This window comes from Acomys minous (genome assembly GCF_964271855.1).
Source record: "Acomys minous genome assembly, chromosome: 11".
NCBI lineage: Eukaryota > Metazoa > Chordata > Mammalia > Rodentia > Muridae > Acomys > Acomys minous.
The window spans coordinates 82,424,824-82,438,736 of NC_140492.1; the positions used below are offsets into that span (position 1 = coordinate 82,424,824).

Here is a 13,913-nt window from a genome sequence, read left to right on the forward strand (position 1 = left end):
GGTAGCCTTTTACTCCTGGAACCAAATTTTTGTTGTTGTTGTTTTTCCTTTTTCATCTTGCTGTATTTCATCAAAATGCTTTTCATAAGCATGAATCACCACAGGACAGAGTCTATGCTAGGCTCTTTTGCAATTTTCTTTGCCAGTGCAATTAATCTAAATCTCTTCACCTTGGTCCTCCTCCGAAGCCTCTTCAGCTGTAAAAAGCAGCCACATTTTTTCATCAAAATATCACAAGAATTATCTCTAGGCCCCATACTAAAGTTTTTCTCCTCTGAAACCCCTTGAGGCCGACTCCCATAGTCGGAGTCACCCTCAGGACCTGTTTCTTCTCTCCTCCAACTAGAATGGCCCTCTAAGCATCACTTAAAGCATCCCACTGCTTTCCTAATCCGAAGTACCAGAATCCACATTCCTCCAAACAAAAGCATGGCCGTGCCTATCCCAGAAATACCCCCAGCCCCTGGTTCCAACTTTTGTCTTAGTTAACATTTTATTGTTGTAAAGAGACACCATTACCAAGGCAACCCTCTTAAAGGAAAACATTTAATTTGGGCTGGCTTACAGTGTCAGAGATTCAGTCCATTACCCTCATGGTGGAAAGCTTCACAAAACCTGTGAAGCCATGGTGCTGGAGAAGGAGCTGAAGAGTTCTCCATCTTGACCCATAGGTAGCAGGAAGAGAGTGTCTCAACACTGGGAGTAACTTGAGCATATATGAGACCTCAAAGGCTGCCTCCACTATGACATACTACCTCCAAAGAGGCCACACCTACTCCATCAAGGCCACACCTCCTAATAGTGTCACTCCCTATGAGGCCAACCATTCAAATACATGAACCTCTGGGGGCCATGCCTCTTCAAACCACCACATGGATGTCGTGCAATAATAGAACAAGGAATTGGAAAACATGTTAAGACATGATTCAGTAAGTCTAGTGACTCTGGCCTCTTTCCTCAATGAATGTTGTTACTGCTGGACTAAGCACATTCCATTAAACAGTTCCTCTACCAGTTCCAAAAGCTAGAGTTAGCACGTAGGTCTGATATGAGCAGGAGCAGTGAGTCAGCCAGCAGTAATTTCAAACTCTGTTTATTGCGTTGCTTGAGGTAGTGCGCTTTGTATTTTCTTCCATAACGGGAGAAATGGCAGGATTTCCCTGGAAAACTCATAACGGTCATATCTAAGTGTATGAAAAATATCTTAAGAACCTCATATTGGTTGGTTAGCCATGCACGTAAATCCAGTTTCCTATCCCTACATAGTTATTCTGAGTCAAAGCTGTTACTTCACAACAGAGGGTAACATTGTAGGTGCAGGATCAGTTTGCGGTCCTGCACCTTATGAGCTGCTGCCTTAGAGAGAAGGCAGTGGAGGAAGAAATATACAGAGATGTGAAGGAAGCTTTCTGGGGAGCTTCTCTGTTTCATATAAAACTTGGAAGCAACAAGACTTAGTTTGTTTCTTTACTTTCAATGTAAAACTATTTTCTCATACAGAAAAGATTATTTTATAATAAGAAATTTTAAGTGTAAAGTCAGAACTTTTTTCCTTATACCAATGTTGATCCTGGTGTAACCTTACAAAAGTCACTTTTGACTCTCAAATTCTGTTGCAAATTTAAATCAGGGGTAATTCTTTGTACCTCTCTCTCCACAGACTGTAAGCTTTCATTAAATATTCACAAACTTTTCAAATATAGAGTAGTAAGAAACTGAGGCACATAAACCCTGTCAACAAATTAAATTTCTTAGCAAAATTGACATTTTCTTATATACTTCATTTTAAATTAAGCATGACTTCTGCAACTCTAAAGGGCATATTTAATGCCTCCTTCACAAAACATATTGAAAGAAATACAAAACTCTACCTCAGATTTTGTATTCAGTTTAGAAACATATTCTACAAAAGAACATATATTCTACACTCCCAAAGAGAATGCCAGAAGAATGAATAAAGAAGTCGTTCTGATCCCGCCTTCTATATCAACAAGAGGAATAAACCTTTACTTCTCCAACTACTTTTGAAGACAGCAAAGCAGCTGGGACCACAGATCATCTTTCATCACCTCAGGGTGTGACGGGATTATTCGAGAGAAATAAAATTGACTTTATAACTTTGGAAAGGTCTATCTACAAAGAAGGGAACTAAAATGAAAAACTGTAAATTATAGTTCTCTGGTTAAGGAAGGCAGATAATCTGCTCCATCCTCTATGTCTTAGTTTCCTTTGTGCTTTGAAGATGAGGTGTGTTTTTTTGTTTGTTTGTTTGTTTACGTATAAAAAGACTAAAGCTAAGTGACACCTGTCAATGAGAGATGTATTATTCCTTTTATTCACCCTTTCCTCCCACTTCAGTTGTAGTCTAAGAAATTATATAAATGTAATATATATGTGTGTATATATGTACATATATATGGAGTAAAAACATAAGAGAAAAGTACTCTGGAATCTGATAAAATTAAATTATTATAAATTTACTAATGTATTAATATGTTTAACATTCATAATTTAAATTGCAAAGATAAAAGTAATTAAGTTTGTCCCAAACTATGGCTTATTGTAGTCTGCATGAAAACAATGCTTACTGGAAAATTATCTTGAAATGTGTATGTGTGTTTGTGTGTGTGTGTGTGTGTGTGTGTGTGTGTGTGTGTACATAAATGATATATGCACATAACAATAGCTAATAAAAAGAAACAATGAATTTTAAAGAGACCCAGAAGAGTTATATGAAAGAATTTGGATGGAAGAAAGGGAAGGGGAAATGATGCAATTATACTGTAATCTCAAAAATAAAAGAAAACATTTAAAATGTTGACATTCTAAACTACATATTTTCAGTTTGCCAGTACTGATCCATTAAACCTTATAAGAGAAAGTAAACTCCTTCCTGGAGAGCAAGTCAGAAGCATGCTGGTTCAAGGTCCAAGTGTTGAACTGACAACCATTTGCACCCACATATAGATTACAGTGAGATTGTCCCTCTTCCATTTTGACTGTCTCTGTTCCACAAATTGAGTGATTTACATCAGAAATTTCTAAGATAATTTGTTCAAATAATTTAACACTGCCCTCTAGAGGTATCATAATAGCATTAATTTTGTACATTCTAGTCAGGTTTTAGTATATTTTAATTTCCTAAACCTAAATTTACAAATTTTTGAAGATCCACAAAAGGATAACAAGATATTTTCTTAGAGTAACAGAAGCCTCAAATTTTATGTAGTATCATTACATTTGTTAAGAAATTTAATAAAACTCAGTAGATTAATATTTCCTATAACATATATCTTGTAATAAATTTGCTAAGTGGCAATGTGTACACCAGAGGCTCTTGGTTGGTAGGTTTTCTTTTTTTCATTTTTTATTAATTTTTTTACATATACATGTATACTATTATGCATATGTACAACAAACTACCTACAGCAAGAAGAAGCATGAAGAATCAGGAATTATATAAATGTTGCATTCTTAGTATTTTGGCTATTTGCATTTGACATCCTTGAAGAAAACATCTTTCCTATCTTGGTGAGTCTAAAATTTGGAATGTAAATCAGTATCTATCATATCTCATCTCTATCAACTTAAAACATCTATCTATACTTAACAACATCTTAACCCCTAAACAACTCAGCCTAATTGTAAAACTAAACCATCTGGTCTTCAGCCCCATCAGAAACTTGAGAAGGAATAAAATTAATTACCTGAGTAAATCTCATATTCTGTATGTCTCTGAGGTTTTTGAAGACCTTATGTCACTCACAAAGTTAGTAGGTTTTCTTTGAAACTATAAATCACATGGAGGTCAGTCATCAGTTTCAACAAACTCTCTCACCTCCCACACAATAAAAAATGAAATTAAACTAAGGATTTAGACATTGAGACAACATTCTTGCTACCTAAAGAAAAAGTAGAGGTGAAAACTATAAATCTTCTCCTAAGCATCAGCAAGAAACAAATTGCCTAACATATGAGCCAGTGAAGAAGAATAAAAATATTGCTTTTATACTTGAGTATAAAACACTCAAGATTAAATACTAGTTTGGAAATATATTTAGAAAGAACAGAGCGTTCTAATATTTGGAAGGGGTCTGTAAAAAGTTCACAGTACAGTAACTGTAGATAGTATGAACACAGCAGATGTCTCAGCACTCACAGCCATCAAGGGTTATGAGAAAACATCTGGCCAAGGACTGGCCCTAGACCTCTTTTCTAAAAAGAACAACTCCATATGGTATATTTAGTCCAGAAAAGAGAAATTTTAAATTCTAATTTTGTGCCCAACCTGCTGTTTTTCCTATTGGTACCTAAACTATCAAAATGATACAAACTTGATTACAACTGATCAGATAGTTTTTCATGTATTTATATTGTTATTTGATGGTTGTTCTTTATAGAAAGTAATGTTACTAAAATCATTACATTACCTAGCACCTGAGAAGAAAGGAAAATGTTGATTAAAATAAGTTACTTCATGGCCAAGTAATTCTAAGATAAATTACTTCTGATTGTTTCTTTAGCTTGCTTGTTATCAATGACATTTCCATGACCTAGACACCTGCAACTGTATTGTATCAGTAAATGCACACAAATTTAATTATGATTATCAAACGAATGTTCATGATTAAAATTTGTCAAAATCAAAAAAAAATTAAGTCAAATGTAAGTTTGCCTACATTTGAAAACTCATTTCTATTCATATAGAAATTAAATATATAATTTAAAAAATAAAATATAATTTGAATCATTTTCAAAATGAGATTAAATAATGTGTCTAATCTAAGCTAATAAATTATTTTATAACTGATCAGTTTTAAACAGAGGTAGAGATTTACATAAAGAAATGTAGTTTTACATTAAATGTCTAATATTTTAGGATAACATCAGGCAATACAAACTTTCCATTCAAAATATCTTCTCCTTCCTTGCTGCACTGCTGGAGTCAGCTAGTCTGAGGAGTTATAATGATACTAGAGTAGAAACGAAAACAAGTGATTCAAGACCATTGAACTTAGAATTGTTACCTTGTTTACTTTATTTAGGGAAAGAAAATGATAAGAATTCAACTAATCCAAAAGCAAACTGAGCATCAAAAAAAAACCAATGTTTTCAGATTCCTTCAATTACGTGTATACTTAGTAGATCAATAGTTAAGATACAATCAAACTGGAGACTGTCCGCTGTGTCTCTAAAAATGTAACAGAGCGATGCCTGTAACTAGTAAGGCTTTGCATTGAAAACAAACTGAGATGTGAGAATGAGGCTTTATGTTGTTCTACACAAGCAGCTTAGTGCATGATGTGAGAAAGCACAGGAAGACATTTTTATACTTAGCCCTCACTCAAATATTCTCACACAACTTGTTAAAGGAGTAATTATTTCCATTCAGATCGTCTATGTTTTTCCAAAATAATTCTCAAAGTCACACCATACAATTGTTTTAGCCTTAAACTATTCAAAGCAGACATGTTCTTTGATTAAAACAATGCATTTTTACCATTCAGCAAAGAAAAGAAAAATAATCTGAAGGTTGAACTCTATTTTGACTTAAAGTATAGAAGAAAATAAGACAAAGATATATGAAGATGGAGTAGTTAGTATTGATATGTCTAACATGGAAACAGTGGTATATTTACACTATGGAATACTACTCAGCTATTAAAAACAAGGAATTTCTGAAATTTGTGGACAAATGGATTGAACTAGAAATGATCATAATGAGTGAGCTAACCCAGAAGCAGAGAGACTCAAATGGTATATACTCACTTATAACTGGACACTAGCCCAAGGGACATGTCCCATGAACGGCTTCACTTACCAGGAAAGTGAGATAGAAGTAAGGACATCCTATTGGGACTCTAGGTGAAAGAAATATAGGAGATAGGGAAGTAGATGGATCCAGAGGGTCCTAGAAACCTACAAGAAGAACACTATGATGGGCGGATCTGGGCCCAGGGTTTCTGCTCGATCTATGGCACCCACCAAGGACAATATGTGCAGTCATCATCAAACCCCTACCCAGATCTAGCCAAGGGACAGGACATTCCCCACAATTGAGTGGAGACTGGGGACTGACTTTCACATGAACTCTGGTGCCCCATATTTGGCCATGCCCCCTTGATGGGGAGGCCCGATGGCACTCGGAGAAAGGATAGCAGACTACCAAGAAGAGACTTGATACCCTAACATCATATTCAGGGGGAGGAGGTCCCCATCAGTCACAGTCATAGGGAAGGGGAATGGGGTGAAAGAGGGAGGGAGGGAGGAATAGGAAGATGCATGGGATAGGATAGCAAATGAGATGTAATATGAATGATTTCATTTTTCAATTAAAAAAAGAAGAACTTTTTTCTGGACCAGCTATTCACTGAAAGCCAGCTATGATGACATTTCAGCATTAGTTAATGTCATGAAGGTGAAACGAGAAACTATACAAGTAGCTTATAAATTTTGCTACCTTATATAGAAAGTAGAATAACTAAAAGGTTGTTTAGTTTTGGACACTTTGCTTTATATACCCAATTTCAAAACCAGTGTTCTCTTAAGATCGTACTTTTGATTTACAATGTGCTCTGATTTTTAATAACAAAAAGTGTTCAATTAAATAAATAATTCTTAAGACTAAAGAGATAAATAACACTTCCTATATTTTCTACCTTAAGTTTGAAGAAGTAATGATACAAAATGATATCAATCTTTCCTTCAACTTTTATTTTTTTCTAACTCTTTTAATTGATTTTGTGTGTGCATGCCTGCGTGTGTGTCTGTGTGTGTGTGTGTGTGTGTATAGTGTGTGTGTAGATTTTATATCATGGACTCTAGTTCTATCCATCTCTCCGTCCAGCCATCTCTACCCTCTGCCCTTGCAACCTCTCCCCACCAAAAGAAAAAAAAAAGTTAAATTAAATATTAAAAATATTGCTACAGGAACTGCAGTATGTCATGGCAAGACACACAGTATACCCTTTTGCTCAAACAGCTTACTTGCAAATGTTCATTTCAATGAGTCATTGGTCTGGTTCAAGGCCTCTACTTTCTCTTATACTAGCCATACCGATACTCACGAGGACACCTCTATAACACCCTGCTGTGGCCCTATGTGAAGGAGATGCTGAAGCTTTTGTTTTCCAGGACCACTGACTTCACATGCTCTAGCACTTCATATACAAGGCAGATGTTGGGGTGGGCCGATTCAAAGCCATGGGTCATGACCTAGGTGGTAGCTGCGTTGGTAAGCATGCCCAAGTCTCCAGCACCAGTGCCACCAGGTGCTTTCCCAGGTGAAGGACGGGGACGACTCACAGCATGGGGACCATCCTTCTTGCACCACTCCAGGGAGGGGTGTTTAAGTTATCCTTCCTGCCACAGGCCACAAAAGGCAGGGTCATCTTTCTGCTTTTATGCCTTGGAGCCATCTTTACCCCAGGCAATGGGCAGGACTAGTTGTGTGCAGCCTTTGGATACCAACATGCCAGCCGAGACCAGTTATGTCCACATAGCCCCGGATGGTAACATGAGCCAAGGACATCTACAGAGCTACCTGCTACTGTAGGGCCACAGATCTAGACATGGCTCTCAGTTGCAGCACTGGGAGGGACATCACCATGGCCTCAGGTGTCAGTTAAGGCTATTACTATCAAGCTTTCCTCACCACCCAGTATACAAACTATCTGCTTCTTTTCCTCACTTATCTATCCACTGCATACTTGATCATGGAAATGTCACCCATCTGCCTTCCCTCTCAGCTTGGTAGCAGGCCTCTCCTCCTTTAAGTTTTTATGTAACTTGCAGATAATTTTACTTAAAACCACTCAATGTATATAATTATTTTTTCCATTTTAGTAAAGCACAATTTATATAAATGTTTTTGACTTTTATAATATGCCAAACATATTGTCACCATCAGCATATTATCTCAAAAAGAAAGACTATGAGAAGGTTAAATAAAAATTTTGCCTTTATGATAAACAGTTAAGAGGATAGCGAATCATAAATAAAATATAGATTATAATCTTTGTACTTTTTTATTTGAGCATTAATAAAAAAAGAGCTTAAGCATCGATCTTACAGGAAACAATAGCATAAAACACACTTCAAGATTCCAGAACAAAGGATCTTGAGACTCTGACCCCAAAGTTAAGACAAGTATTTTAGAAGGTACATATAATTATACTAATGTAATCATTACTCAATAAGTACATGTATCAAAATATCACACCCTTAGCCCATTTAGATGTGCATTTTTATGTATTAGCTAAAAAGTTCTTCATTTAACCTATATAGACGAAACAGCTGAAAACACAGGAATTCTTTCATCTAAAAGACCTTTGCAATACATATTTATGACAAAAAGTACATGCTCAAATGGTGAAGTATATTCGTATCTTTAAATATATCTTTCAATGTATATGCATATATCTTTAAATGTACACAGATACGCATATAAATATTACAGACAACTTAACTTCAAAATACTGACAAAAGTACCCAGAATAAATGAGAAGGAAGGATATCCTAACATTCAGCTGATACATGAAGACGTAGTCATCCTCATCAGCCACTAGACAAATACAAATTAACACTACATTACAACAAGCCTTTGTGAGACATGGAACAAGTGGAACTTTCGTGTTGTGTTTGCAGAAAAAAAACCTGACACAAACACTTGGTCGCAGTGTTGAGGAAATAGTTGTTTACACCCTTGGCTCAGAAAGGACACAAAGGCAGAGGACAGCTGTAGTCATGTACTGTGTACCTCTCGGTCAGTGGCAGATTTTATTTGCAGGTGATTCACAGGAGTGTAATGGAGCTAACAAGGAATGAACCCTGTCTTGTCACGTGACAACATAGTGCAACGCACTGCTCGTAACTTTGGAGCGATGCTGCTGGAAATTAATCTCCTATATTTCTGGTTAAGATTTAAACCCCCCCCCCTTATAAGAAGGAACCTGTCATAGTTACTGTTTTATTATTGCGAAAAGACATCATGACCAAAGCAATGTATAAAAGAAAGAATTTAATTGGAGATGTGCTTACAGTTTCGGAGGGTGACTCCAGGACCGTAAGTGGCAGAGAACATCCTCCCTGTAGACAATCATGGCTACAGAGGTAGATGAAAAATGACATCTCATCCACAAGTTAGAGACACTGAGAGATAGAGACAGAAAACATAAAGTTGGGATGGAAAATTTGTAGTGTTATAGTTGAGGAATTAGAGGGGAGGAAATTATGGGTAAATTACATACAAACATATGTATATATGAGTTTAAATACATGTAAAAGAATACTAGAAATAAGTATAAGAGATAATGACTGAAAATGACAACAGACTCTTGTTGCTGTATGTATTTACTGTATTATAATTTTTATCATTACAATGTATTTCAGCATGTAAATGCATATATACACATAATTATAATATTATATATTATTTATATTATTCTGTTAGTTTATATTACCTTATATGAGCAAAGAATAAATCCTTTGGGAGCGACTCTGAAGGCAAGCATTGAAGACATGGAAGATGAGAGCTGTGTGTGCACTGCTTCTGAAACCTTACAGAGGAGAAAATGGAGATGATTTTGATTATCTTGATCCTGAGTAGACCACTCCTAATTGCTTTGTTTGTGAACTAGGTTTTTAAGAACAAATTTAAAAAATGAGAAGTAAAAAAAGAAAAATGCAGTAATATAAGGAAAGAAAATATTTTTGTAAAGTTTAAAAAATTAACACAAATAGTAAGAAATACATTTTTAAGCTTATAAAATTAAAAGTAAGGAGTAAATGCCCATCATTATACCCAAAGATAAACATAATTTTCACCCTTCACCAAGGAAATTTCTCTTTCCAACAGAAGGCAACCATTATTGAAAAGTACAACTAATCGAAAGGCATTTTGGAGCTCTGTCCCAAGAGATACTCTACAAAACACTCTCATACCTAAGGCTGGGCAACATTGAGGAGGAGGGAACAGATTTTAAAGGCAGAAGATCAGGGAGTTTGCTCTGAGAATTTGTCTCCTAGTAATGTGAGAAGCTACACACGTGAACATCCTCACCACATCCCGCCCAACAAAAGTGAGCTGAACAAGGATGGCATCATTGGACATGCCAAAGTGGATGAGAAAAAGCTCACAATACCCCAACCCTACACAAAGAGTTACTGGCAACTGAGAAATATCTGGAAAATGATATGCCTCTAGGAAAGCTGAAAAAGTTGAGATGTAGTCTCAGGATTCTTAATGGGCTGCCATACATAGGTTCACATGTGTACATGCTTTGTGTTCACCCAGCGCTTACCTGATATGACCTAATTTGTCATCTCTGTGTGAGTGGTGGTTTTTGCATGACAGAATTAGGAGTAATGGTATGAATACTGTTAGAGCATGAATGATATTCCCAGACAGAAAGGGGAACTAAAGGAGGAAAAAAAACCAATAAAGCCTTGGAAGCCTATGGAAGCATTCAGGCATTCATAGTAGAAAAACCAAAAGGAAATGAGGAAGAAAATAGAAATGGTGCAGAGGAGATCTAGTCAGGATGGCTGGTAGATGACTGAATTCTATGTTAAGAACATTAAGTACAAAATTAAAAATAAGTGAGTGGAATTAAAAGCTATAGTACCAAGTGAAGTAACCTAGATGCAGAAAAGATAAACACCTACTGTTTTCTTTTATTTGTGTGTGCTATCCACGAGTCAATCATTTGATGTGAGTAATAGAACCCGGAGTCACCATGAAACCAGGAAAATAATAAGAACAGGTGCCTGGAGACTGGAGTAGTGGAGGAGCCAATAGGAGGTTAAGAGAGGGGAATACAAGGACACTGTTAGCAAGAACAGGAAAATCACCACTGGCTGAGACTTAGGTAAATGAATAGAGCTAGAAAAAAATTATCTGAGTGAGGTACCACAGATGCCAAGAGGCAAATATGATCAGAGTATTGGTCAGCATTATCAGAGAAGCTTCTTCCTGTATTAGGTGCCGACACAGAGACACACAGAGAGACAATGTGCCGAGATAGAGAGATGGAGGAATGGGTGGTTGGATGGACAAGGTGGAAGTCCACGCCCCACTTCCAGAAAGCTGGCCTATCATGCTAGAAAAAGGAAGGGCCTCCCTTTTGATTTCAGCAGACCCCTAAATACCATCTGGTGAGAGGTATCATAAACTTGGTGCTACTTTGATTTAAACGAAAACAAAAACAAAAACAAAACCTTCAAAGCCAAGTCCAGATTAACAATGGGCTGTTCCCCTGTCTGAGATAAGACTCTCAGGATATTTACTACAGACAGAAGGCATATCCTGGGATCTCCCCCTCTCTTTTACAACCCCCAGGCCTTAAGAACCCCAACATTGCCAAGTGGGGGCAAGTCTCATTTTGGCCCATTCTGGTCTAGTCTTTTTTGGTCCTTCCCCTTTTAGCCTTCTGTTCCCCTGCCCTTCCTTCTTGCCCTACTTTTTGCTTCCTTTTAATCTTTTAGTTTTGGCTTAGCCTTGACTCCCCCTCTACACCGAACGCACTAGGCTTAAGAGTGCATAATATAGTTTAATTCCTGGTTATTTGTTTGGTTGGCTGGTTGTTTTTTGTTTTTTGTTGTTGTTGTTGTTGTTGGGTTTTTGGCTGGTTGGTTGGTTGGTTGGGTTTTTTGTTTGTTTGTTTGGTTTTGGTTTTTTGCTATCTCCCTTAGCTCTTGACTCTGGCAACTGCCTCTAGCACTCTCCAAGCGGAGAACCATCAGGACTCCTTCCCTGCTGATGCGACTTAGACTTAGCAGGGCCCTCTTCATGCAGAGAGACATGAAAACCTGGATTCTGTCTGCCAAAGAACGAAAGAACCAAGGCCAGCAATCCTTCCAGGAGAGTCGCCCCAGTGCTCCATATAGTTCTGCACCACCTGGGACTCACTGACCTACACCCCTTTTTGTCCATGTCCATCAGGTCCCCCTGGCCTTGGAGCCAATCACACTAGGTACGAATCACACTTCAGGGCAGCAGATGCCAACAAAAAGCAAACGTAATGCTCTTGTTGGAGATACTTTTTGTCTCATATTGCTGTTTGCGTGGTTTTTAACCTTACTTGTCTTTTGCTTGTATATTGTGCTTTCCAATTTTGTTTTTTATGGTGAGTGTGTGTGTGCACGCGTGCGTGTGTGTGCCTACAAGTGTGTCCATGTGCACGTGAGGGTGTGCAAGATTTTTTGTGTGAATATCTGAGTGTGTGAGTATAAGCATATGTGTGAGTATGCATGAGTATGTGTCTATGTATGTCTTTCTTGTGATTATTGTTTGTTTCTTTGGTTTGGTTTTATTTTGCTTTATTCTGAGGGTTTTTTTTTTAACTTTGTTTTCTAAAAATGAGTGGGAAAGAAGGCATGGAGCTGGAAGGGTAAGGAACTGGGGAGAATTTGGGAGAAGAAGAGAGAAACCATAATCAAAACATATTGTATAAAAGAATACAAGGATGGAAACAGGCCACCTAGGTGAAAGAGACTTACCTGAGCATGGAGGGCGTCATGAGGCAACCAAAGGAAACAGGGAAGGAGATGAAGAATAAGCACAAAAGATATTTTAAAAGTCATAGGGAGTTGTTTCTTTAAAAGTACAAATTACATATTCATATATATATATAATTCCTGTAACACCCTGAGCCTGAAATAACTTCCTTGAAATTCGGGTAACTCCTCTCACCACTGACACAATGGCCTAAACGTGTGATGTGCATCTGAAAAGATAGGTGTGTGTGTGTGTGTGTGTGTGTGTGTGTGTGTGTGTGTGTGTGTGCATGTGTGTTTGTGTATGAATTTCATTTACTCACTAAGAAAAATACAATTATGGCATTTTCAGGAAAACAGATGGAAATAGAAGTCAGTATTTTAAGTGAAATTTCCCAGAATCAGAAAGATAAATATGATTTCTCTAACACAGATCTTTTTTATGTATTTTTATTAATTTATTCATGTTATATCTCAGTTGTTATCCCATCCCTTGTATCCTCCCATTCCTCCCTTCCTCCCACTTCCCCCCTACTCCCCTCCCCTATGTCTGTCTAACACAGATCTTAGATATTAATCTTTATATGCATGGCGGGCATATTGATAATGAAACTGAAAGGAGAAATTGAGAGGTAAAAGGGACATCTTAGGGGCAGGTGCCAGAGATGGGAGAAAAAGATGGAAAGGAGAGCGGGAATACATGTGTCCTGGATGAAGGGGGGCATCTACTGGGGAGGGGGAGGGAGACTAGCTGACCAGAAGTTAAGGAAGGGTGGGGAGATGACACAAGCAAAGAGACACATGAAATTAGTACAGTAAATCTCTTTACTTTCTAAACTATTTTGTTGTTTTTTTTAAAGACTATCAAATAGGTAAATTAAAATTTAAGCATGCTGAAGAATAAAGACGTTTGCATGGGAGAGTACCCTTAACAATTTGAATAGAACAATAAAATACAATGTTTTAATTTAGGTATAACACAAGCATAGATTAAAACTTATTTTATGTGAAATTGGAATATAAGGAATACATCTCTTTCCAACTCACTCTTTGTGAAGAATCTTTGCCCTTGTTTATTTTCAGCTGTCAACTCTTCATTTGTTAACTAGACCCCTCCACATCATTGACTTATTGACACTTTTTATCTTTTCTAGAAATTGCGATTTTAATTTTTTATTGTATTTAATTATTCATATATATATATTTCCTGATTCAGAACAATGTTAAGTTTGGCAAACAGGGCTACTGTGAAGTCAACTAAGTAAAGAAGGCTATCATAACCCACATGTGGTGGTGCAGCTGTCTTACAATCACAGCCCTTTGCTGGTAGAGGACAAGGACCAAAGCCATCTTCAGCCACACAGTGAGTTCCTGGCTAGACCAGACTCCACAAGACTCTGTTTCTGAAGGTGAAAAAA

At 37.1% G+C, this 13,913-nt stretch overlaps 1 long non-coding RNA gene across 1 annotated transcript in view; it reads left to right on the top strand.

Moving 5' to 3' along the window:
• The first annotated feature begins 820 nt into the window (after nt 1–820).
• LOC311608762 overlaps nt 821–13,913 on the top strand; it is a 41,721-nt gene continuing 28,628 nt past the window's right edge. The window contains exon 1 of the long non-coding RNA XR_014783146.1: nt 821–929. This is a non-coding gene — a long non-coding RNA (uncharacterized lncRNA). The remainder of the gene's footprint in view (nt 930–13,913) is intronic.